The sequence below is a fragment of the Microcebus murinus genome, chromosome X (genome assembly GCF_040939455.1).
Source record: "Microcebus murinus isolate Inina chromosome X, M.murinus_Inina_mat1.0, whole genome shotgun sequence".
NCBI classification, from domain to species: Eukaryota; Metazoa; Chordata; class Mammalia; order Primates; family Cheirogaleidae; genus Microcebus; species Microcebus murinus.
In genome coordinates, this window is record NC_134136.1 from 33,322,868 (window position 1) to 33,349,145 (window position 26,278).

General features: G+C 42.4%; 1 protein-coding gene across 1 annotated transcript in view; it reads left to right on the forward strand.

Annotated features, from left to right (window-relative positions):
- Positions 1–443: 443 nt before the first annotated feature.
- The window catches only part of IL1RAPL2 (interleukin 1 receptor accessory protein like 2), a 1,045,794-nt gene continuing 1,019,959 nt past the window's right edge, over positions 444–26,278 (forward strand). Inside the window, exon 1 of the mRNA XM_012787202.2 lies at positions 444–1,332. The gene's annotated coding sequence lies outside the window, so the exon portion shown is untranslated. The remainder of the gene's footprint in view (positions 1,333–26,278) is intronic.

Here is a 26,278-nt window from a genome sequence, read left to right on the forward strand (position 1 = left end):
GGTGGCCTGTGACTTTAAAAATAAATTCCAGCCTGCGGGGAACCAAGCAGGTGAACTCCTGGCTGAACTAGATACCTGTTCAGTGGCTGCAACTGGGGACCAGAGAGCTGAAAAACTTTGCTTTAGTGGCTTTCTGCACCTGCACTCTGTTGAGCGCGCGCCCGAATCCTGTATGCCGTCCTACTCGGTACGGACGCTAGACGGCGCTGCCGGGACGCGCTTTCCTTCTCCCGGGAAAGGTAAGCGAGAAGCGCATTTTTTTCCTAACCAGGGGATGGGGGATTTTGGGGTTGGCAGCCTTTTCCACTCTCCTCACTCTCCCTCCCCTCCCCGCGCTCCCAAATCCAAAGGGGTGTGGAAGAGGAGGAGGAGCAGAAGCAGCCCTTTTTTTGTGACGCGCCAGAGCAGTTCTCTCTAGTTCCCACCTCCTCCCCGGTGCAATCAGTCAGCTAGGAGGCACCAAACTGTTAGCGACGAAAACGCAGCTCTTGGTGACTTCCACTACCCTCCCACCCCCACTCCAGGCATATTTTGGAGGCGGCAGCAGCGGTGGCAGGATGTGAGGCGAGCCTGGAGCTCACTTCCCGGGCGCCCCTCCCTCTTCGGAGCTAGGGGAGACGTGTGTGGGCTTTTTGCGCACTGGCTGGAGGGTTCCCTTGAAAGGCTGAAGCCGCGAACAGGCGGGAGCGGGGTGGACAGGCAGAGTTTGCACCTGCCGCCTGCGCTTCTGTCAGGGGGAGAGGGCAGCCGGTGGGTCTGCTGCCTTCTGGAGTGTGTGTGCCTCACGAGGGTCGCGAGGGCCACAGGCTGAGGCGCCCGCGCCCCGGTGTGCACCGCCTGGCCGAGGGAAGGTGCAGCTGGAAAAAGGCTGCTCTGAAACGAAGTCGCGCAGAAAGAAGAGTCTGGGAGGCAGGCGACTTAGGAAAATCTAGTCACTGAGGCAAGAAGCGGCACCTGCCATTCTCACTAAGGAGCTGAGTGATTTTTAGGAACCTTCCGTAACCTCTCCCTCTCCAGCTTCCCCCAAAAGTCCTCAGAAGCTCCGCTGAACTCTAGGAATCTTCCCTGGTCGGGAAGGGGAAGTTTCCTGGCATCCTCTTTGGCTAAGAACAGGGAGTGGAGAAAACAGGCGGGGCTGTTCTGTCCGTTGCTTGGGGACACAAGGTCTTCCTCACGCTTTCTCCAGCCCCGCTCGTCTTGAGGTAGCCTGTCCGACCGCCCGGGAAGTCCGAGCCCGCGCTCTCCGGAACCCGGCTCGCCATCTCGCCCTGGACATGGAACTACACGCCTGAGACGACCTGGACGTTTTGCTGGCTGTTTTGCGAGACTCAGGTAATTTCCCCTCGCAGAACTGAAGAGTTGGGTGGGGAGGGCCGGGGGAGAAGGCGATGCGCTCTCAGGAGGCATCAGGCCAGGCCGCGGCCAACGGAGGCTCTAGTTCTCCTGCAGCCCTGGTCCCCGTGCCTGGAAATCTGCCAGTTTGCTTTCTCTCGCTTCAGTCCTCTCAGAAAGTTTAGGGACCAGAGCTTCCAAGGCCAGGGGCTCTTCGCGTGGGAGGAGCGTGCACCGTCTGTCAGACGCCGGTGAGCCGGTGCGTTGTGTTTCAGCGGCGGGATGTCGTGCTCTCTGCGGCAGGCGCGCGGGCTCTGCAGCCTGCCTGGAAGACAATTTCCCGCTGGCCGCTTCTGGTCCCTCTCATTTCTGCCCGCGGCCGTGGGAGCAACCTGCGCGGGCACAGGGCTCAAGGCGGCTCCTGGGCGGAGCAGCGAGGGGTTCCCCGGCAATGCGCTCCCCACGCCTGGGGGTTCCCACGGACCCCTAGACGGGGGAGCGCGCTGGCGATTTAGGGCCATCTCTGTCTTTCTGCCCTGAGATGAGAGCCTGAAGGTACCCGCCACGCGGACCCTGAGACGCCGCCTCTTCTCTTCCCGCAAGGATGCCCGCTGCCCCTTGAGCGGGTTTCCCAGATTGAGTGACCCTCTCTCTTCACTGTTGCAACTGACCCGCGCCAAGTTGCGCTCCAGATTCCTTGTTAAGGAACCCCAGACAGGGAGAGTAGGGGCAGCCAGCCCTGAGTGGCTCGCCGTGCCTCTTTGGGCCCGGGGATGGAGTAACCAGTTTGATGTATCACTATCAGACGTTTAAGAAAAATGTTTTGGCAAGGAGACTCTGTCAAAGAAAGTGTGTTATAATTGTGTTTCAGGGGTTTCTCTCGGTTCTTGCAGCCACCCCCTCGCCATGTGTGCGACCTAAGGACTTCGGAGGAAACGTTTGTAATAAACAAGCATTTAAGGTTTTCCTCACGTCACCCACAAAAGTTGTGACTGGGCTGAAGTGCTGAAAAAGTACTTCTCAGCCGAAAGCTATTCTGGAGCCTACCATGGGCGTTTTCGTCGTTGTTGTTGGAGGGGGGAAATCTATTTAGGAATATCTTGCCCCTGAATGAGGAAGCGGTACCTGCCCACAACCACTACATTCAGTCCCATCTTGTGTAGACTTACAAGAAGAAATCTTTCTCTCCTTTTCTGACCGGAGAAATCAAGCTGTAGATTATTAAACATGTGGCACAGCCGGGGCCAGGCCTGATGGAAGTAAGGAGAAGGGGAGGAAAGGAAAATTCCTGAGCCTGCAAGTTCAGCGGGAGTCCTACAGCTCAGGAAGACCACCTCAGTTACAGGCACCCCACCCCCTTCCGCCCCTCCCCAGGGAGGAAGGAGTTAAGTTTCCGGCTCATTGTTGGGGACTGGCTTCCCCACCCCCCACCTGACCGTTGAGTACCGGGACAGAAGTGGTGGCTCCAGCTCTCAGCCGCCCCGCCTCTTTCCCTGTGAACTTTGCAATTTGAGGGCTGCCCCGGGCTAGACAGCTGCTCACAGTTACCCCCGGTGGAAGCAGATGATTTGGGGGGCAGTAGTGTCCGTGCATTGTTGCACCACTGGGCTTTGCCTACAGGGTCTAGGATACTTAGGCTTCCGCAGCTTCTTGTCACTCAATGCTCCTGCATTCCCAGATAGGAATTGAGCAACTCCCCTGGGAACTAAGGAGTGCGAAATTCCCAGGTGTCCGGAGCCTAGCGGGAGCCTAGCCTTCAGCGGAAGTGCCTACCTTCTCCCTTGCATCCTTTCTACTCCTCTCCTCCGAGCAATCCCTGCTCTAGGGCCACTACTATTGCACTGCGCAGTTGCTGGACCCATGCATTAGCTCCAGCTCTAGAGCTGCCTGCTCACAGCTGGCTCTCCAATTTGAAGGCTGCCCTGGGCTAGACAGCCCGCAATTACCTGCGGTGAAAGCAGATGATTTAAATATAAAGCATTTAAATGTGGGTAAAAGGCTGTAGCATCAAAGGCTCCTGGCCTGCCCGCTGTAGCCCCTGCAGGTCCGAAGGAGGGGCAAGAGGGTGCCCAATGCTTCCTTGGTGACAGAGAGCCATAGTTGCTTCTGCTTCTGCCCAATAGGCCAAGGCCAGGCCTTCAGAATAGTAGGATTGGGGATTTAAACCTGGCTTTTTGGCATAGCCTCTGCTGCCCTCTCTGTTCCTTCTTAACTCAGGTTGAGTAATCCGGCCATTTTCAGTTTCTGTGGGGCTCCTACCCCACGTACTTATGCATGCAGAGGCTAAATGCATTGAGCAGGGGTGGGGGGATATAGGGTGCCCCTGGAATGTGGCATTTACCGGTAAAATCTAGTCTGAGTCTTGATTTACCCATTCATTTCTTGAGACATAGTTCCTCAATTGACTAGAACATTGTTGTTTGCCAACATGAACTAAAATAAAATTTTAAGCTCCCCCCAGCTGACTGGATGGGCCCTCTCTTGGCCAAGGGGATACCCTAAAACTGAGTTTCTGGCCATGAGAAGAGAGGCCAGACATACCTCATCATTGCCCCCTCCATTCTTATAGATAACCTTTGTAACTCATTCACTGGCCTAACATTATGTCAGACAAACTTGAAGGTCCTCAATTTATATAACAAATTCATTTGAGTCTGGGTATATGGCCATTGACTTGTCTCCAATTAACTGACTTAAAACATTCCAAGCCTTTTAAGTTTAATCAGGTCCCATTTATCTATTGTTGCTATGATTGCCTTTGGAGTCTTCTACATACCTTTTGTAACAACCTGAATGGACCTGGAGAGCCACCTTTTTTTTTTTTTTTTTTTGAGACAGAGTCTCCCTTTGTTGCTCAGGCTAGAGTGAGTGCCGTGGTCACGGCAACCTCAAACTCCTGGGCTTAAGCAGTCCTACTGCCTCAGCCTCCCGAGTGGCTGGGACTACAGGCACGTGCCACCATGCCCGGCTAATTTTTATGTATATATATTAGTTGGCCAATTAATTTCTTTCTATTTTTTATAGTAGAGACAGGGTCTCGCTCAGGCTGGTTTTGAACTCCTGACCTTGAGCAATCCACCCGCCTCAGCCTCCCAGAGTGCTAGGATTACAAGCGTGAGCGCGCCTGGCCAAGGAGAGCCACCTTTTAAGTGAAGTATCACAAGAATGGATAAACAGAAACCATATTTACTCACTACTAAATTGAAACGTACAGATCAACACTCATGTGTACATATAGTAGTAAAATATAACAGAAATCTAGCAGGTGGGAGGATGGAGGAGATGGGTAAATTCATACCTAATGGGTACAATGCACACTATACAGGTGATGGGCACATCTATAACTTTTACTCAGACTGTACAAAAGCAATTCATGTAACTGAAACATTTGTACCTTTGTAATATTCTGGAAAAAACAATCCAAGCCATTACACAAAGTTTCATTTCTTTAACCAATTACAAATCAAAGAGTCTTTAAACCCTCCTGTAACCTGTAAGCCCCTGCTTTGAGATGTCCCACCGTTTCAGGCCAAACCAATGCATGCCTTCTATGTATTGATTTATGACTTTACATGTAATTCCTCTCTCCCTGAAATGTATGACCCAACCATAGTGAGTCCACTAGCTCAAGGCTTCTTGGGCATGGCTCCAGGCCATGGTCCTCAAACTTAGCTCAGAATAAACCTCTTTCAATTATTTCACAGAGTTTGCACACCAATAACTGGCAATAGAGTCCATACACTCATGTGCTGCTTACCAGGGTGAACTGATGGTGGGGCAACCTTGGGAACAGCCTGAATTACTCACTTAGAACATGTCTCCACAGGTGCAAAGCCCACTGAAGTGTTATTTAACTTTAAGAGATATTCTAAAGAATCTTACCATATAAGAAAGATGAATTATGAAGTGACTATTCCAGTTTTGTTTAAAACAATAAGCAAACTTCACTTTATCAAACATGTTGGCTTCTGTAGTTCATTGATGTGGCTCAGTGCAAAACATTTGCTATTTGGGAAGGAGGAGAAAGGCTGGGAAAGTGAAACAAGTTAAAATACAGTCGAAATGATCATATACTTTGGTAAAACAGAATTGTGTTTACATCTCTTCCTTAAAATCATCACCATGTGCAGTGTGATGGCTTGACTATGTTCTGTGACAGGTTGAAATTTAAAGGGGAAAAATATGTTTCTCCCTTGTATTTGGATATTTCAATAACTGCAGCAATAATGATGATAGCCAGGACTGATAGAAGAATGTACACGCTGCCTTCTTCATTTGAGAAGTACCATAAACTCCTTCGTGAAAATGCATTGTAACCAAGTGGAAGAGAGAAAAAACCTCAAGTTCGAGCTCTTCATTAATAAGATATAACAGTAAGAAAAATCACCACTAAACCTCATGGTGTGGGCTAACAAGGCTTTTCAGGGATAGATTCTAGCTGTAGCCAGCAGCTCACACCCCTTGATCCCTGAGACCTGTCCCTTGAGCCTGGGTCAGGAAGCTGTGATCAGAGCCAACTTGGTGGAGAAAGATAAATGTTGAATGTGCACTATGTGCTTTAATTATCCTGAGCTAAGACTTGAGAATAAGCCTTTTATTATGTTTAGACTTGTAGCTGGCAGTGCCAAGCCAAGCATGTTTGTCTAATGTAAGGTCTGATGCAAAGATGTACAATTAATACATGGGTCCACCTGGTCAAAGCCACCACTTGTTGGGCTGGTTCACTTAAGCTGGTTCCTAATGACATCAGAGGCAGTGGAATGAGTCCATTGTGGGCCAGTCTCTTTTGGACTTACCTGACCACAGGCTTGGCTCCAAATCTTTGGTCAAACAATCTAGATACACATTCTCTGTGCCAAGGAGCCTAGCTTAAGCCACATTATTTATTTATTTATTTTTTTTGAGACAAAGTCTCACTTTGTTGCCCAGGCTAGAGTGAGTGTCATGGCGTCAGCGTAGCTCACAGCAACCTCAAACTCCTGGGCTCAAGTGATCCTCCTGCCTCAGCCTCCCGAGTAGCTGGGACTACAGGCATGCACCACCATGCCCGGCTAATTTTTTCTATATATATTAGTTGGTCAATTAATTTCTTTTTTATTTATAGTAGAGACGAGGTCTTGCTTTTGCTCAGGCTGGTTTCGAACTCCTGACCTTGAGCAATCCGCCCACTTCGGCCTCCCAGAGTGCTAGGATTACAGGCGTGAGCCACCGCGCCTGGCCAACATTCTTTATTTTTCCCCTTAAATCTCACATCTTCATGTAGCTGTACCTTGGCTTCTCTCCTGAGTTCTAAAATGCTTTTTACCCCCAGGAGGGAGGCATGATGACATATGTTTGGCCTGTCTTCTCATGGCCAGAAACTCAGTTTTAGGGTGTCCTCTTGGCCAAGAGGGGGCCCATCCAGTCAGCTGGGAGGAGCTTAAGATTTTATTTTAGTTTACATTGGCAAACAAGAATGTTCTACCCAATTGAGGAACTATGTCTCAGGAAATGCCTGGGTAAATTCATTTCCTGTGTTTGGGTGTTCTGTTGGCATGTAAAATGTATTCAAACACCAATTTGACGTTTTTCCCCAGGCAAATTTGTTTCTTTTAATGATGTCGTCATTCTCTAATCCCAAGACTTCTGATCTCATTCATCTGTGACTATTCCTGTGTGCCTCATCCATTCCTGCCATATTGCATTCTACCTTTTATTAAATGCCCTGAGAGCTGTCTCCAGAATAGGTTTTTCTCTGCATTCCTACTGCCACTACTTGCAGTCAGGTCCTATGGATTCTCGATGTAGCCTGCTATAAAAGCCTCTTCTTGCTGTCATTGGTGTGCTCTGCAGTTCAATATATCCTGCATATTAGGACTAATCTTCCTGAAGCCCATTTAGTTTTTTATTTAAAACTGTTGGATACCTAGTGAGTGGATGTTAAATTCTGTGGATTGTTATTGAATCTGAAATAATATCTAACCATTTGAGTTGCCCATTAAACGAGTTGCATTGTAACTCTAGAAAGTTCTCTACCATTGCAGGTGTGTACATAGCATAGCATGGCCAGCCATTTGGCAGGAGCTCAAACGTCAGATTTGGGAGATTGGACTAGGTGACATTTGTTACTACTAATCTAGAAAGTCTATGGCATCCTTCCAACATCAAGGGACCCAAATAGTGTGTTGTTTCCTATCTGTTTTCCTTCTGAAGTTACACCATTTAAAAATCATTAGAACTGTGTTTTAAAGACTTCTTTTTCACAGTCAAGTACTGTGCCCAAATAGGTTGTTTTGTTCTGGCTTGCTTGGGTGTGTACTGCTCTAGGAAACATCTAAATCACTGTAGCTTGTTATGGATTTTTAGCATTTGTGTTGTGCTTGTTATATACTTTGTTAAATGCCTTTCTCCTTTCCTTACCTTGCTCATATTCACAATAATCTTGTGAGTTAGGCAATCTTTCCAAGTTGGGAAACTTTATTTTTTCCCCCATTTATTTTTTATTTGTGTCTATTCATGAGGGTACAAGTGCAATTTTGGTACATTGATATATTGCATTGTGGGGAAGTCAGGGCCTTCAGTGTGAAATTTTATTTTATTGATAGTGCAAATCTCTTATTGCTCTGGAGTCCTGAGCTCAGATGACACTAGTCTAAAGGGACCTTATTCTCTTCTCACTAGGTGAAAAGTCAAGTCCAGATTCTTTGACCAGAAATCAAAGGCCCTTTGATATTTAGCCTCAGTCTATCTAGGAAGCCTTATTTCTCATTACTTTCCTTCTTACATGACCTAGCCAGACTGGACCACTCAATGTTGTCCAATATAACCTTTATTATCCATCCTTTGTGCCTTTTCTTATGTCATTCTTTTATCCTGGAGTACTTTACTCCTCTCCTTTCCATCTCTACTTCTCTGCCTGTTGAGAATGAACCATATTCAAGAAGCAGCTTAAGTGCCACCTCTTCCATGAAGCCCTCCCTAATTTCTCTCTCATGCTCCATAGCCAAAATAATTTCTCCCTTCTTGGAACTTCCTTGACACTTTTTTGATTCCTCTTTTATGGTTCTTATTTTGTTCTACAGCCATTATGATTTATGTACTATTTTATCTCCTCTACTAAATTTTAAACAACTTGAATGCTGTCTTAGCTGCCTCTTTTATTTTGCAGACTGCCAAGCTTACAGGGGGCATCTGTTACATACTCATTTGAGCTGCCTTTGAGATCTCAGGGTTAGCCTTAGCATTTTACTGTCTAAATGATAGTTTCAGGTTAAATAGGAAATTGCCAAATCTATTTATCTGTCAGTGATGCTATGAAGCAGTATAATAGGGAAGTGATTTTACAAATAACTGCTCTATCCAGTAAATATGTGATTATATACATTTAAATTGATTACAGTTAAATCAACTAAAAATTTGGTTCCTTAGTAACACTAGCCACATTTCAAATGCTCAATGGCCACATGTGGCCAGTGATGACCATATTGGAAAGTGCAGCTATAGAGCATTCTTCTCACCATAGAAGGTTTTTTGGACAGCACTATTATATAACAATGGTTTTCAACATTTATTTCCACCAGAAATGTGTTCACAAAGGTGACTGCTTTCATGCGTTTATACAGAGCTATTCAAAATTCCCAGTGCCCTAGTGCTGCCACTTCCCTTCTCAATACAAATTAGTTAAAAATGAGTCTATTTGGGGGGGGGGAATTAGATATTTACATCACATTGATCCCCCAAATAAATTCCAGATGAAATTCTGAAAAGGAAACAAAGAGTGTAACCTATCACATATAAATTATACTAGAAATTAAAATAATTAAAATATTGTGGTACTTGTATAGGAATAGACAGATTACCGTAACAGAACAGTGTCCAAAGAAATAAACTTAGGTATCCTATGGATTTCAAGAAATGACAAAGAGGCTTTTATAAAATCCATGGGTTGGCCTGGCGCGGTGGCTCACGCCTGTAATCCTAGCACTCTGGGAGGCCGAGGCTGGTGGATTGCTTGAGATCAGGAGTTCGAAACCAGCCTGAGCAAGAGCGAGACCCCGTCTCTACTATAAATAGAAAGAAATTAATTGGCCAAGTAGTATATCTAGGACAAACTAGCCGGGCATGGTGGTGCATGCCTGTAGTCCCAGTACTCGGGAGGCTGAGGCAGCAGGATCGCTTGAGCCCAGGAGTTTGAGGTTGCTGTGAGTTAGGCTGACACCATGGCACTCACTCTAGCCTGGGAAAGTGAGACTCTGTCTCAAAAAATAAATAAATAAAATCCATGGGTTGGATTTTGAAAGATAGATTTTTTTAATAAATGTGTCTAGGACAACAGGAGAAATTTATTTATTTTATTTTATTATTTTATTTTATTTTTTTTGAGACAGTGTCTCACTTTGTTGCCCAGGCTAGAGTGAGTGCCATGGTGTCAGCCTAGCTCACAGCAACCTCAAACTCCTGACCTTGAGCAATCCGTCTGCCTCGGCCTCCCAGAGTGCTGGGATTACATTATTTTATTTTTGAGACAGAGTCTCACTGTATTGCCCTGAGCTGAGTGCCATGGTGTCAGTGTAGTTCACAGCAACCTCAAACTCCTGGGCTCAAGCAATCCTCCTGCCTCAGCCTCCTGAGTAGCTGGGACTATAGGCATGTACCACGCCTGGCTAATTTTTCTATTTTTAGTAGAGACAGAGTCTCACTCTTGCTCAGGCTGGTCTTGAACTCCTGAGCTCAAGCAGTCTTCCTCCTTGGCCTCCTGGAGTGCTAGGATTACAGGCGTGAGCCACCATGCCTGGCTGACAGGGGAAATTTAATAAAGCTACATCTATACTCACTATTTAAACCAAAGTTATTAATAATTCCAGCCAAATCAAAGATTTAAATTTAAAAAAATGAAACCATCAAGGCATTTGAAAATATATTATTTTGAAATCTATAATTATAATTTAATATTTTATTTTTATAATATTTTTACAGTCTTGAGATGGAGGAGTCTTTTCTAATCATTTTATGAAGATTGAAGACTTAAAAAGATGAATACATTTTATTGATTGATTGATTGATTGATTGAGACAGTCTGGCTCTGTTACCCAGGCTAGAGTGCTGTGGCATCAGCCTAGCTCACAGCAACTCAAACTCCTGGGCTCAAATGATCCTACTACCTCAGCCTCCCAAGTAGCTGGGACTACAGGCATGTGCCACCATGCCCAGCTAATTTTTTCTCTCTCTATATTTTTAGTTGTCCAGCTAATTTCTTTCTATTTTTAGTAGAGATGGGGTCTTGGTCTTGCTCAGGCTGGTCTCGAACTCCTGACCTTGAGAGATCCTCCCACCTGGACCTCCCAGAGTGTTAGGATTACATGTGTGAGCCACTGTGCCTGGCCAGATTAATTAATACATTTAGCCTTCAAAAAAGTCTGTATGGCAAAAAAAAAAAAAAAAATACCATAATCAAGCTTAAAAAAAACTAGGAAAAATATCTGTGACATGTAACAATGGGTAGATATTCTTAATATATAAAGAACTTCTATATGTTAATTATAAATCTTTTAACAAAAAATGGGGAAAATTCATGAACAGAATATTCACAGAAGAAGGAGTACCAAACTGACTTTCCAAGTAAAAAAGAATGGTTTTCACATATCAGATTAAGAATGTTTAAAAGATCAATAAAACACGTGTTGGCAAGGCTGTGGGGATATGGCTGATGTAATATACTGTTTCAGTTGGTTCATTTCCAGAAGTTGGGTTGGCAATCTGTATAAAAATGTAAAGCACCTTCTATGATCTAGCAATTTCACTAAGACTTTATTCTAAGAAGATAAATGCAAGTGCTAAAAGATGTATACACAAGGAAGTTCATTAATGTTTATAGTACCAAAACCTTAAGTGGCTCTAATAGTGGACTGACTAGGTCAATTGGGATGTACCATTTTAGTCAATTTGCACACATTAAAGTTAATGTAGACCTACATTTTTTTTTTTTGAGACAGAGTCTCGCTTTCTTGCCTAGGCTAGAGTGAGTGCTGTGGCGTCAGCCTAGCTCACAGCAACCTCAAACTCCTGGGCTCAAGTGATCCTCCTGCCTCAGCCTCCCGAGTAGCTGGGACTACAGGCACAAGCCACCATGCCTGGCTGATTTTTATATATATATATATTAGTTGGCCAATTAATTTCTTTCTATTTTTATGGTAGAGACAGGGTCTCGCTCTTGCTCAGGCTGGTTTCAAACTCCTGACCTCGAGCAATCCTCCCACCTCGGCCTCCCAGAATGCTAGGATTACAGGCGTGAGCCACCACACCCGGCCGACCTACATTTTTTGATATGTAAATATATCTATAAATACAATTTAATGTAAAAGGTAGGTTACAAAGCAGTATAATTCAATGTCTGTACTTTTCCATTTCTTTACTTGTATATGTATTTTTGTATATCTACGTGTGCATATAAGCATATGAAATATATAGGAAAGCTTTCACCAAAATGTTAATTATAGATGGAGGGATTTTGGATTTTCTTTTAAAAAGTCTGTTCGTACTCTTAATTATTTATATTTACAGTGAGAATAATAAAATCATATACAATTTAATGCATGTAAAATGCTTATCTTAGTATACAATACCCAAATGCTTAATGCATGGTGGCAGTTATTATGTTTATTAATTTACAAGATAAGCTAGTCAAAGTTAAATGCAAACTTCAAAAGGATTCAAATGCTAAATGCAAAAAGTATATAATAATTAAAATAAAAGTAACTTGGAGGCCGGGCATGGTGGCTCAAGCTTGTAATCCTAGCACTCTGGGAGTCCGAGGCGGGCGGATTTCTCGAGGTCAGGAGTTCAAAACCAGCCTGAGCAAGAGCGAGACCCTGTCTCTACTATAAATAGAAAGAAATTAATTGGCCAACTAATATATATAGAAAAAATTAGCTGGGCATGGTGGCGCATGCCTATAGTCCCAGCTACTCAGGAGGCTGAGAGGCAGGAGGATTGTTTGAGCCCAGGAGTTTGAGGTTGCTGTGAGCTAGGCTGACGCCCTGGCACTCACTCTAGCCTGGGTAACAAAGCGAGACTCTCTCAAAAAAAAAAAAAAAAAAAAAAAAGAGCATCTGGATCTGCTAATACATTTTTTAAATCTATGTAATAAACCCTTCATGTTTTCCTGTCATGGAAGGTATACCATCTGTGCATATACTCACTGAATTTACCAAATTTAGTCCAACTTCAAGACATGTATCTTGAAAGTTGTTGAAGATACTAATTCCCTATGCTCTGTTCTCAAGAGTACCCAAAGTGAGTAACTCTTTGTAGCAAAGAAAATCTTCTGTTATGACCCAAATGAAGTATAAAACCAGTGCTTGGTCAGTAGTATCAGTTAATTAATCCAAAGTGATTGAATAATATATATTTTCTTTTTGAAGTATTGTATGAAGTTCTGTTAAGTTGAAGGCTAATTCATGCTGCCAATCAGTTATGGTTCTCCTTGAAAGAGGCATTGTTTGTACTTTGAAATGTTATTGGTGTCTAAGCATCCTATAATTCCAACAGTGCATTCTTTTGCAATTTCTACTCACTGAATAGCTTTCCTTTTTTTCTGAGTATATAAGCTACTTTATAAGTTGGTTCAGTGGCATTATTTCCAGGTCTTATTGCTGCTTGAAAGAATTGTCTTAGCTTTTGCTTTTCATCTTTTAATTTCTGCAGTACAACCTTTTGGTCCTTATGAGTGTTATAATGCTGATGGGCAGTGAATTTGTTTAATATTGATATTGCAGTATTACAAAGCAAGCAAATCATCTTATCTTTAGCAGAAACAAGATAATATTGCAATTCCCAATCCTCATTAAAAAATCTGTTTTCTCTTGGTCGTCTTTGACATGATGGGTTGTTAAGCAGACAGAATTAAAAACCATCAAGCTGTACAACTATTCACAAATTCCACTTTAAACAGGAACACAATGTACTGTTGTCAAAAGCTGATAACAGACTGGTATACTGGACTCCTATAAACTGACCAACCAACCTCATGTAGTAGTGGTGCCAGTTAGGCAGGGGAAGTTAGAACTAAATCATGAGCCTACAGCCATCAATTTAGCCCTTATGGCTTACTAATGTTCTGATTGTGCCAGTCAATTATGTCATTGACATTTATTTTATTCTTTGGTATTTTATTTTTTTGGAGATAGTCTCACTCGTTGCCCAGGGTAGAGTGCCGTGTAATCAGCTTAGCTCACAGCAACCTCCAACTCCTGGGCTCAAGCAATCCTTCTGCCTCAGCCTCCCGAGTAGCTGGGGCTATAGGCATGTGCCACCATGCCTGGCCAATTTTTTGTATATTTGTATACAAAAAAATATATATATATACAAAAATATATATATACATATATATTTGTAATATACTTTTAGTTTGTCAATTAATCTCTATTTTTAGTAGAGACGAGGTCTCACTCAGGCTGGTTTCGAACTCCTGACCTTGAGCGATCTGCCTGCCTTGGCCTCCCAGAGTGCTAGGATTACAGGTGTGAGCCACCACCCCGGGCTTGTTATTTGGTATTTTAAATATGTTCTCTTTAAAAATAAAATAGAACTATAAACGATGAATAAAAATGTATTAATACAAATAAAAGGATTTGTTTTGTAAAATTTGGATTTACTCAAAAGGCTGTACTTAAGAATCTAGAAGGCCACAGGTTCTCCACCCCTGTTCTAGGCTCATTATCTTATCACTAAACATGTGAAGAAATACCTCCCCCCCATTCTTGGATTAATCTTACCACCACATTTTCTGCTCCAACATCTGATATATGGCTGAACTCCTCTGAAGAAAATCATACCTGCGTCAGTACCAGTGTATGTTCTTAACCTCATTTGGGCCCTGCCGAGTTGCTAGGAATACCTTTTTCATGTACCTATTCAGCTTTCTTTCTCATCTGTTTCCCATGGTTGCTGTTCCAAACAGTCACCACTCATCTTAGGCTACATTCTTCCATTCAAACAGTTGCTCTTGCCTTTTACTTCCCTGTCAGACTTAACTTTGTAGCTCTATTCATTCTCTCCCTCCCCTTTGCCCCCATACTCACTTAATTCCCTAGTGTTTTGTTCAAAGTGAATAATTCCACTGGAATGTTTAGAAATTCTATGTCATCAGTTATCCTCTGGTTTCTTCGTGAAGTAGCAGTAGTTGGGAAGGAAGTTTGAATAGCTCATTATAGCTTGGAGGAAAGAGGTCATTAAACACAGAAGAATAGGTTAATATTGAGGGTTCAAATGATGTTAGGTATCATGAATTTATAAGTCTACATGGCTGTGTATTTTTTTCATGCTGTGCTCAGGTATAAGAATTTGGGCAGTGGACAGTTGAGTTGACCCAGGGCTGAATTTTGCCAGAATTCAATGGAAGGACAGTAGAACGAGACATTGAAGATATAAGTACAAATTGTGAAAGTGATGCACCATGAATTGAAACTGTACAGAAAAGAAGCATAAAGGACTGATAGGTAAGGTAAAAACTGGTTGTGAGGTGGGAAGGAAGTCCAAGGGTAGTCAGGGTCTGTGTGAGGAGGATTCAAGAGCAGGTTGGCAAAGCAGCCCAGCAGTGGCTAGGGATCATGTGAGCAGGGCATCCGAAAGATGGTAGCCCTGCGGGGGCCAGGGCCCCTACAAGGAAGGCTGAATAGAGTGATAACCTGGACAGGATGGGATAGTTGACTATCTACCAAGAGAATATGCAAATAAATGGATATATTAAGAATAATAGGAGTAGGCTTCTCACTGTTATAGAAGGCAGTCACAAATATGGAAAGGGGTGAGGCTAGACGGGACTCCATGGTGTTGAATTGGAAGTATCAGAGTCAACTCATGGTTGTCTCTATCTCCACCTCTATATGTATGTATATTTCTATCTATTTATGTAAATAAGTGTGTATCTACTACATGTGTATGTTTCCTAACTCTGTCCACTGGGAGAGTTGGGCTCAGCAACACCTTAGTAGCAATGAACATAAAAAATACTCACATTTTGGTTCCTAAATACTAATCTCCACTAAAAGTAACCACAGTTCTTTGGAGAAATTGCATATCTCAGGCCTGAGGCAGGGAAGCAACAAGATGAGCCTGGAACATCTGGGCTGCCAAAAAATAAGAAGTGCTCAAAGAGTGATGGGGGCATGTCAAAGGACAGGGAAGAGAGTTTGAAAGGGCACCTCCTAGCAATATCTGGAAGACTGATAGGTAACCACTGCAAGAATAGAGAGAATGCTAAAGCTGAATGGCATGAGCCTCAAAGTATCAGAGGTTTATACAGGAAGGCAGAGGTAGTAATGGCAGTGTGAAAACGTTGTACACATCTTCTGATTCTGAGCTGGATCCACCAGAGAGCTGAAGTGTGGGCCCTTTGATGTAGAATCAGTTCTAGGGAAGAGAGAACGTGGTGAATGGTGGGTGGAAAGGGATCTGGAGGCACAAACAAAAAGGTATATCCAGCCCAGTATGAGAGAGATACAGGCAACAGGGAATCCAACAAAGGGAAGAAGTAAAGAGAAGCTCTAGCATGTCAGTTGTACAAGTAAGTCAAGAAAGCAACTCATTTAGATTTTGAGCTAGAAGGGTGAGGGCTCCAGGAGGGATGTTCCAGGAAAGTTATTGTCATAAGGGTTTTTAAAGATCCTTTGAAGGGTTGGGGGGGGCACTTAGTTATAGGGATGTAGAATAATGAGTCATGCAAAAATGAGACAATTATTATATATTCTCATAACTGGGAAAAAAACAAAAGTTGTACAAGAAAGGAAATGAAATAATACACTATTTGGCTCAAAAGTGAATATTCATAATGTAAAATTGTGGTATAACTACATTTTAAGAATCGAAGGAGGACAGCTGGTCATTATCTTCCATATTAGGAACTCAATAGATAATATATAAAATTGGCTAATTAGGAAGTAGAAATGTGAGTATATTATTTATAAACATGTAGATATATAGCAAAGAAACAGCTTAAAAAATTGAAAGTTGTCTTTAGGAAAAGGATTTGGCGGGCAGAGGACTGCTTTTGTATAGGTCTTGTAGTATATTGTATAACTATTACTTTAAAGATAAATTTCATAAAGTTAAGATGCAAAGAAATGGCATGATTTCATTACAGTGTATGTATGTGTGTGTATATACACACAAATATGTATATATATATCTTTTCGTGTGTATCAAGTGGTGTGTTGTTTATATAAAGATAGAAAAAAGTGTGGAAGGATTGATTCCTAATTGATACTTTTTTTTTTTTTTGAGACAGAGTCTTTCTCTGTTGTCCTGGGTAGAGTGCAGTGGTGTTGTAACAACTCACTGTAACCTCAAACTCCTGGGCTAAAGGGATCCTCCTGCCTCAGCCTCTGGAGTAGCTGGGATTACAGGTGCACGTCATGATGCCCAGCAAATTTTTCTATTTTTAGTAGAGACAGGGTCTCCCTCTTGGTCATGCTGGTCATGAACTCCTGAGCTCCAGCAATCCTCCTGCCTTAGCCTCCCAGAGTGCTAGGATTACAGGCATGAGCCACCACGCCTGGCCCAAATTGATACATTTTTTGGGAGAAACCCAGAAGGTGAAATAAGGAGATGATTGATTTTTTTTTTCTTTATTCACTCCTATTTTTTCGATCCATTGCAACAAATCATTACTTTTGTAATTTAAAAAAAGTATAAAAGAAAAAATTTTTAAATGGCTTCCATGATTTTTCTCTGCTGCACAGTAATGGGCTTTTATTGAGTCTGTCTTTTTGATAGGCTTAACAACTTTCACTTAGAAAAATTTCCACTTTTTTTTAGTCATGGCTGTAGCTTACCTACTTTATGATTTCCCTTTGATAGACAACATGGCAGAAACTGTTTTCTAAAAAGACCTGGCTCCTTTAAATAGATCACAGTGAGTGTGCAGATTGGTTTCTGGAATTTGGATAGGAATGTCATTACGCAGCTGCTTTGGCCACCAAGAGCCTGTGGTGGAAGACAGTTTTCCAGTTAGGAGGTTTTCAATGATTGGGTCAGGAACTACAGAGACCTCCCTCCTGGGTCTGATATTCTTTTCCTGGGCCTTATATTTGTTACTTTATACCAGGGGTCCTCAAACTTTTTAAATAGGGGGCCAGTTCACTGTCCCTCAGACCATTGGAGGGCCGGACTATAGTTTAAAAAAAACTATGAACAAATTCCTATGCACACTGCACATATCTTATTTTAAAGTAAAAAAACAAATGGGCAAAAACACCCGTATGTGGCCCGCGGGCTGTAGTTTGAGGACACCTGCTTTATACTTTTAGCAAACGCTGCCCTAGAAGGAGACCCTAAACATTTAATAAACACAGGACCAAGCTTTAAAAAATAATAAGCATTTATTGAGCACTTAGGGTGTATCAGACACTGACAAGAAGCAAGTCTGGGAGGGAAGCATATATTCACAGGGAAAAGAAAGAGCTGTGATCAAGAAGAGTAATCAAGGTAATGGCAAGTGCTACATTGAGACTCATAACCTAAACTCCATATTTCTCTCTCTCTACCTTGCCTTGTAACATTGAGCATGTCACTTCCCACCCACGTTCTAGATTTCCTCTTCTATAAGAGTCAGGAGGTTGGACTAGATCAATGATTCTCAAATTTTAGTATGTATTTGAATTACCCAGGGTGCTTGTTACAAAGGCAGCCTCCTGTTCCTTCACCCCCAGATTTATTGAATCAGATTCTCAGAGGGTGAGGGGACAGAAATAGGTATTTTTTGGAACATGCTCCGCTGGTGGTTCTGATACATGTGGTTCTTGAACCACATTTTTTTTTTTTTTTTGAGACAGAGTCTCACTTTGTTGCCCAGGCTAGAGTGAGTGCCATGGCGTCAGCCTAGCTCACAGCAACCTCAGACTCCTGGGCTCAAGCAATCCTGCTGCCTCAGCCTTCCGAGTAGCTGGGACTACAGGCATGCACCACCATGCGGGGCTAATTTTTTCTATATATATTAGTTGGCGAATTAATTTCTTTCTATTTATAGTAGAGACGGGGTCTTGCTCTTGCTCAGGCTGGTTTTGAACTCCTGACCTTGAGCAATCCACCTGCCTCGGCCTCCCAGAGAGCTAGGATTACAGGTGTGAGCCACCGCACCTGGCCTTGAACCACATTTTGAGAAAGTCTAGACTCCAAGGTCTTTCTTACTCTGATAGTCCATGACACTATCCAGGTGGCACTGGTAGGGATATGATTGAAGGTCAAAGTGGAGTTGAAGGAATGATTTTCCTTGGGAATTCACTGAGTCATCAAATATTTAAGAGCCTACTATGTGCTATACCTATTGTCCAATTTTTCTATATATGTTTTATTGATTTTGGTGACTTGGCAAGGAATTGGGGAATACTTTATGAAGAGTAGTGTCTTTTAATATCTGGAGCGGTGCTTAGTGATGTGTATGTTAATTAGAAACTGATATGAGAAGCCTTAAGATTACTCATAATACCAAAAAAGTAGGAACAACCCAAATATCTATGAACTGATGAATGCTTAAACAAGTTGTGGTATATACATATTATGGAATATTATCTGTCAGTATAAAAGGAATGAAATACTGATATCTGCTACAAAATGGATGAGCTTTGAAAACATTATGCTAAGTGAAGGGAGCCAGACACAAAATGCCACATATTGTATGATTCCATTTATATGAAATGCTTAGAACAGGCAAATCAATAGAGACAGTAAGTTGATTAGTGGATGCCTAAGGCTGGGTTTGGGGCATGAAGCTAGGTGAATGGGGAGTAATTGCTAATTGGTATGGGGTTCCTTTTTAAGATGATAAAAATGTCTAAAATGGATTGTGGTGATGGTTGCATGAGTATACCGAGAAACATTGAATTGTAGACTTTAAATGGGTAAATTTATGGTATGCAAATTATACATGAAAAATGCCACATATATGTATATATATTTCTGTCTATATCTAAAAGAAAAAGCTGTAAGATCACTTGGTGACTATTCACCAATTAGAGGAAAGCATACCAACCCCTTCTTTAAAATTAAAAATTTTTTTTTTTGAGACAGAGTCTTGCTCTGTTGCCCGGGCTAGGGTGCTGTGGCATCAGCCTAGCTCACAGCAACCTCAAACTCCTGAGCTCAAGCAATTCTCCTGCCTCAGCCTCCGGAGTAGCTGGGACTACAGACATGCATGACCATGCCCGGCTAATTTTTCCATATGATTTTAGTTGTCAGGCTAATTTCTTTCTATTTTTTTTTTTCTTTTTTTCAGTAGAGACAGAATCTCACTCTTGCTCAGGCTGGTCTTGAACTCCTGACCTTGAGCCTCCCAGAGTGCTAAGGATTATAGGCGTGAGCCACCGAGCCCGGCCTACCAACTCTTAATATAAACGGAATACCAAACCCACGCTGGTTTTAGCAGTCTCTCTTGTACACATATATTTTAAGTCACTTTTTGCTCCCCATTTCAGGTGGGCCTTAGGAGACCATCATGTGTGCTAGTTGGGTACTCTGAAACAATTTGTTAGTCCATAGTATGTAAACTTTTGTTGTGTTTGCATTAATTAATTTCAAGCAATTCTGTTCTTTCACACACCAACCCTCCCCACTCAGGTCTGTGGCTTGTTAGGAACTGGGCCTCACAGCAGGATGTGAGGGGTGTTGAGGGAGGCAAGCTTCATCTGTATTTGCAATCACTCCCATACTGTATTTACAGCTGCTTCCCATCACTGCCTGAGCACAGCCTCCTGTCAGATCAGTGGGGACATTAGATTCTCATAGAACCTCGAACCCTACTGTAAACTGCACATGGAAGGGGTGCAGGTTGCATGTTCCTTATGAGAATCTCATGCCTGATGATCTGAGGTGGAGCTGAGTCGGTGATGCTAGCGCTGAGGAGCAACTGCAAATACAGATTATCATCAGCAGAGAGGTTTGACTGCATAATAAATGTAATGTGCTTGAATCATCCCGAAACCATCCCCCTTCCCCCCTGTCTGTAGAAAAATTGTCTTCCTTGTGACAGACTTGGGGATCAAATAAAAAAGGAAAGAAAAAAACAAACAAAAAAGAACATGAAAAATTGTCTTCCATGAAACCAGTCCCTGGTGCCAAAAAGGTTGGGGACCACTGCCTTAACAAACCATAGCACCTGGTTGTGACTGCTCTTAGCCTTGGGAGGTTTTGTAGTTGTGTAAATAGCAGAGTGTGCAGGCCTTGAAGAGAGGTTTCAAAAGCAAGTTCCTCTAATGCAATATCATTAAGGGAGAAAGTGGTGTACTTTAGATGGAATAAAAAATTTCAAGTATATATCCTTTAAAGTCTCTGTCTTCCCAGGGACTGATTTCCCTGGCCACCACCCTAGGAAGAATTTGGGGCAGTTTTTTACATTCTGTGCTTTATTCCGTAATTAAGTCTTAGTGCATAGGAGCTGACCATTGTGTGTGTGTGTGTGTGTGTGTGTGTCTTTCTCTCTCTCTTAGAATGCATGAACTTTTAAGAAAGGGGCACTTTTTCTTTTCATCTCTGTGTTCCCAGCTGTTAGTACAGTATATGGTGCCTATTGGGTTTCTAATAGATGTTTGTTTAATGAAAAAAGGTCTTCTGCAGTGTTTCTCTTGGGTACCCAGAGAGGCAGTTAGCATCCTTTATGCAAAATAGAATTCTGAGCTTGCCTGTCCATCCTTAATGTTCCTGAGGTAAATATGCAGACTCAGCCCCTTGCTACATAACACATAGGCATACGCCACATGAATTTTCAAATACCTAAATATTAATCACATGCCAAAACCTATTAACTAATAGCTGGTCTACAAACCATGTGAAGAGATTAGAAGCATATGGGAAAGTATGTGCACACATACAAAACCCTTGCAGAATATAGATTAAAATTTAATCTAATTCTGCTCAGTTTCAACTCTCCTGTCATTTTTATTAGTTTTCACCATAAAAGCTACTTGGGGGACCCACATAACAGTGAAAAAATTTGCCTAGCCACAAAATGTGCCCGGAATTTCTAAATAGCTTAGTACCTTCTTTTTTGAAATTTTTTAAATTTTTAAAAATTTTTTTTAAAATTATATATATATATATATATTAGTTGGCCAATTAATTTCTTTCTATTTTTATAGTAGAGACAGGGTCTCGCTCAGGCTGGTTTTGAACTCCTGACCTTAACCAATCCGCCTGCCTCAGCCTCCCAGAGTGCTAGGATTACAAGCGTGAGCCACAGCGCCGGGCCGTTAGTACCTTCTTAATAAAGATCATAATTTGAATCTTTTACTCCTTTTGCTTCTGAAAATTGGAACAAAGTAAAATCATATGTTTTGAGACTAATTGGAAATCAAAGCCCCGAAGCCCAGTTGCTTTGTTTTGGAGAGCACATGCATGTAGGTTGTTGGTTATATTTGGAGACGCATAATTTAAGATACTTTGACTTTGGATAGCACTTGAAAACTTTTATGACACTTGCATATCCAATATTTCATTTGAGCTTCAGAATAGCCCTTTGAGATAAGCATAGCATGGTACTGAAATCAGAACTACGTGACTCAAAGGCACCTAAAGGCAATTGTTTAACTGCTCACCTCACTTGGCAAGTGCCAAAACTGAGACACAATAGAAGTTCAGTGGTTGGCTCAAGTTGGGACTGCAGGTTTTCCTATGTGAGACATTCATTTTATAAATGTCTAATGATACTCAGAGGTAGAAAATATTATTGAAACCACCTCAGTGCTCAAGGTTGGCAGGCAAGGATTAGAACCTGGAAGTTCCTGCCTTGGGATCCTAAACTCCCTCAGTACCTTTTATACACATCAGTTTGACTCTTATCATTGACTTTACTATAATCTTCTAAATATATACACCTTCTGCAGTCTCCAAAGCAGTTAAACCCCCATCAGGAGACACAAAATTTCTTGGTCTGACAATCTTACTTTTATGTTGTGTTCAGTATTTCAGGCTACCTGAGGTGCCATATTGATTAAGCTACATTCTGAAGAACTAAATATATGTAGAATATCATACAGCTCTCCTCCTGAGTGCAAAACTATAAATTAATGGATCTCTCTTGTTGACATTGTAAAGTAGGCGTGCCTGAAGTACAACTGTAATATTCCTTGCAGGACTGTGTATTTTATTTGTAATGTCTACAAAATGAGCAGTTGTTCAAACGTAAAAGCTGCGGCAGAACACAGATGTTTACATAGGAGGTAACACAGTAGGAGAAGGATGACAGCGAGGACATGGCAATGTGAGAGGCTAGAAAGTGCTGGGGGAAGAAAATAATACGATGGACCAGTGGCAGGCCAACCTTTCACTATGGAGATCACAGCGAAGTTTAATCAATATATCCATCCTGAATATGGTTAGAGGGGATATAAACATGTTTTGTTTTGTTTTTCTATTGGTGTTTTTTAGCTCCAAGTGCTGTAGGGGATAACAGAAACTGTGGCAGAAGTGTAGAGCCAGGTAATTTGGGAGATTAATTAGGAGTCCTGCACAGCAGAGGCTGTATGTGCGTGGGGGTGATTCTAATATAAATGGTGCTGAAAAGCAGCCCAGGGTGAGCCTAGTTTGAGAAAAGTAGTTACGAGGCTGGGTGCAGTGCCTCACGCCTGTAATCCTAGCACTCTGGGAGGCCGAGGCCCAGGGATTGAGGCCAGGGGATCACTCAAGGTCAGGAGTTCGAAACCAGCCTGAGCAAGAGCGAGACCCTGTCTCCACTAAAAATAGAAAGAAACTAATTGGCCAATTAAAAATATATAGAAAAAATTAGCCGGGCATGGTGGCGCATGCCTGTAGTCCCAGCTACTCAGGAGGCTGAGGCTTGAGGATTGCTTGAGCCCAGGAGTTTGAGGTTTCTGTGAGCTAGGCTGATGCCACGGCACTCTAGCCCAGGTAATAGAGTGAGACTCTGTCTCAAAAAAAAAAAAAAGGAGAAAAGTAGTTAAAGTAGGATTTCGACATGCATATATTTTTCCTCCTCCTTTGGCTTCCCCCTTCAAATCTCCCCAGTAGATTGTTCTGCCTTTAAAGTACTCCTTTCTCCACTCTGCTGCAAGTTTCAATAAATAAGATTCTCAGGTCAGTATTTTGAGAGTTGTTGCTTAAATTCATCTAAATTCATTTTGTATGTGGCTCCTCCCAGCTCTTAAATAACAGTTACTAAACTAAACTGCTGTTTGGACTGTGACATTTCATTTCCTTGTAGTAGCCAGCTGTCAGGTCACAAGTAACTTTTCTGAACACCCACAAGAATTTTCTTTGGGCTGTAAAGTAAAGCATCTTAGTTATCATGTAAACAATTTTTAATGCCTTAATTTGACCAAAAGCATTTTGTTGTTTGTGAAGGGCCTCCCACTTCTTTTGCTGTGGAAAAAATCTGGAGTCTTGAGTCCAAGCTTTTTTTCCTTTCTTTATTCTAAAAGCAATTTTCTCACCTTATTTTTTTTTCCCCTGAGAAGGGCTGAAAATATTTGACTAAGAACCCTGTGTACCTCTTCTTTTTTTAGTTGCTCTTTTCTTCGTTCATGGGTTAATCCTCCTTAGGTTTTTGAAAAATAGCTCCCTAATTCTGAACACAGTGAAGGGGGAAGGACAGCATCCTTTTGGGTTGTGTAAGCCTTGCCATGTGAGAGGATCAGAATACTTTTAAGATGTAAGGAATTTGAAATAAATTTCTAGGGCAGGGGTACTCAACCAGTAGCAGGAAGTATCTCCACTTTGGGCAAGTCACTTAACTTTGGTGAGCCTGTCCCAGTTATATACATGCACAATGAAGACAATAATGGTACCTACCACAAAGGGTGGTTGTGGGGAGTAAATGAAGTGATGCACAGAAAGGGTTTAGAACAGTTCCTGGTTTGGTAGTATCACATTAGTTATCTTCTGCAACCACCACCACAAAAGCCCAGGCCTATCCCTAGAAGACATTTTGACTTAGTGGGCCTGGGACTGTGGCACCGATAGGTACATTCTAAGAAAGCGCCTGGGGGATTCTGAGAGCTACTTCTAAGTTACAAATTACTGCTATAGGCAGTGATTCTCAAACTTTAATGTCTATCAGAATCACCTGGGGTGGCCGAGGGAGCTTATTGAAAATGAAACTCCAAGCACCCCCTGTAGAACTTGTCTTACTCTATATCTGGTGGTAGGGGCCTAAGAATGTACATTTTAGGCCGGGCGCTGTGGCTCACGCCTGTAATCCTAGCTCTTGGGAGGCCGAGGCGGGCGGATTGCTCAAGGTCAGGAGTTCAAAACCAGCCTGAGCAAGAGCGAGACCCCGTCTCTACTATAAATAGAAAGAAATTAATTGGCCAACTGATATATATATAAAAAATTAGCCGGGCATGGTGGCGCATGCCTGTAGTCCCAGCTACCTGGGAGGCTGAGGCAGGAGGATCACTCGAGCCCAGGAGTTTGAGGTTGCTGTGAGCTAGGCTGACGCCACGGCACTCACTCTAGCCTGGGCAACAAAGCGAGACTCTGTCTCAAAAAAAAAAAAAAAAAAAGAATGTACATTTTATTTTATTTTTTGAGACAGAGTCTCACTCTGTTGCCCGGGCTACAGTGCTGTGGCATCAGCCTAGCTAGCTCACAGCAACCTCAAACTCCTGGGCTCAAGCGATCCTCCTGCCTCAGCCTCCCAAGTAGCTGGGACTACAAGCATGCCGCCACCATGCCTGGCTAATTTTTTCTATATATTTTTAGTTGGCCAATTAGTTTCTTTCTATTTTTAGTAGAGACAGGGTCTTGCTCTTGCTCTTGCTCAGGCTGGTTTCGAACTCCTGACCTTGAGCGATCCTCCCGCCTCGGCCTCCCAGAGTGGTATGATTACAGACGTGGTGCTCACGCCCAGCCAACAATGTACATTTTAACAAGAACCCCAAGTGATTTCTATAAAAGTGGTCTGCAGAGCACCCTTTGGGAAACAATGCTGTAGAGGAATCACTTTAGCACCCCTCCTTCTCCACTACCTATATCTGTAGTGATAATCTTTTAAGACTGCCAAGGTACTATTGGAACAGCCATATCACACAGGTAATGCTGCTGACTCATTGCCAGTAGTACAAAAGACATAAGCTATAAAGTATTGTTCCAATAATAGTAATGAATTAGCACAGATAAGCATCCTCTACCTCCTGAACAAAGGCATGTAATTGCAAAGTGGCTGTGTGGGGTATGGTTGTATAGCCAATTCACCATATGGGAAAAGAGCCTTTGACAATAGAAATCATACCTTTGACCCTTGTCAATAGCCTGCCAATAGCCACAAAAAAACTGTAGGAGGAAGGAAGCAGGATTGCTTAGAGTTTCTACTAAACATTCCTTATGTGACTGGTACTTAATGAGCCTGGTGGATTTTTTTGTTTTAGTAGCAAAATGTTTTATTTGATTGCTTTGAAATACATTTCCATTCTGTCATACCTGAAAAGAGAAAAATGAGGGCTTTGAGGAATTTTGATTCCTCATTTGTTCTTAGCCCATGCTGCGCAACACCTGGCTCTCTACTCATTGTAGAAATGGAATTTTCCATTTATAGTGATTTTCTAGGTCTCTACAGCATTTTGAAAACTCACTAATCACTAAGTTCTACATAGCTTAATGCCTGCCCCCCTATACCTATAGGCACACCCACACATTTAAGTTTCTCATCTCCACTTCTTGAGCCCTGTTCCTTTTCAGGTCGGTGGTACCACCCCTGAACTTTCTGATGAGTATGTAAGAGGCAGGAGTTTGTGAAGTTATTTATATTCTACTTGCACATTCTTATGTTTCAGGCCATATCTAGGATCAGCCCTTGAGTGGGTTGGTGCTAGGAATTGAAAATAGGGGAAGAGCATTCTTGAAAGTCCATCTTTTTGAAACCCAATAGAAATTTCCAATCTTAAGCTCACTTCTGGAACTTACAAACCTAAATTATCTTAGATCTAGATGAATTTTGTTCACTCTCAGATCTTTTAAGTGTTGC